Here is a 346-nt window from a genome sequence, read left to right as displayed (position 1 = left end):
AAATAAATATTGATGAAGATTAAGAATTTTGCGTTTTATTTAAGAGTTTCCGGAAACTTTTCGGTCACAATGTATACCATAAGAAAATGAATAAACAATGCATAAAGGTTATGCATAAAGCAACAACAAAAAACGCAAACTAGTTTCATTTTGATTGCTCGCTAATAGTCGATTTTACATTTTTGACTATTATGCGTTTGGAATATATGCGACGTTCTTGCTTACGCGTTAGCTGCTTGTGTTTTGCTTTAAGCGAATGTGTGTAGATTAAATCTATATTAATCTTTTGATTAATTTTTAGTTTAATATGAAGAAAAATGTTTAATTTATTTGTAAACTTTTTAAT

This window comes from Teleopsis dalmanni, chromosome X (assembly GCF_002237135.1).
Source record: "Teleopsis dalmanni isolate 2A chromosome X, ASM223713v2, whole genome shotgun sequence".
NCBI lineage: Eukaryota > Metazoa > Arthropoda > Insecta > Diptera > Diopsidae > Teleopsis > Teleopsis dalmanni.
The sequence above is the reverse complement of the archived record's forward strand: the minus strand, read 5'-3'. Positions refer to the sequence as shown.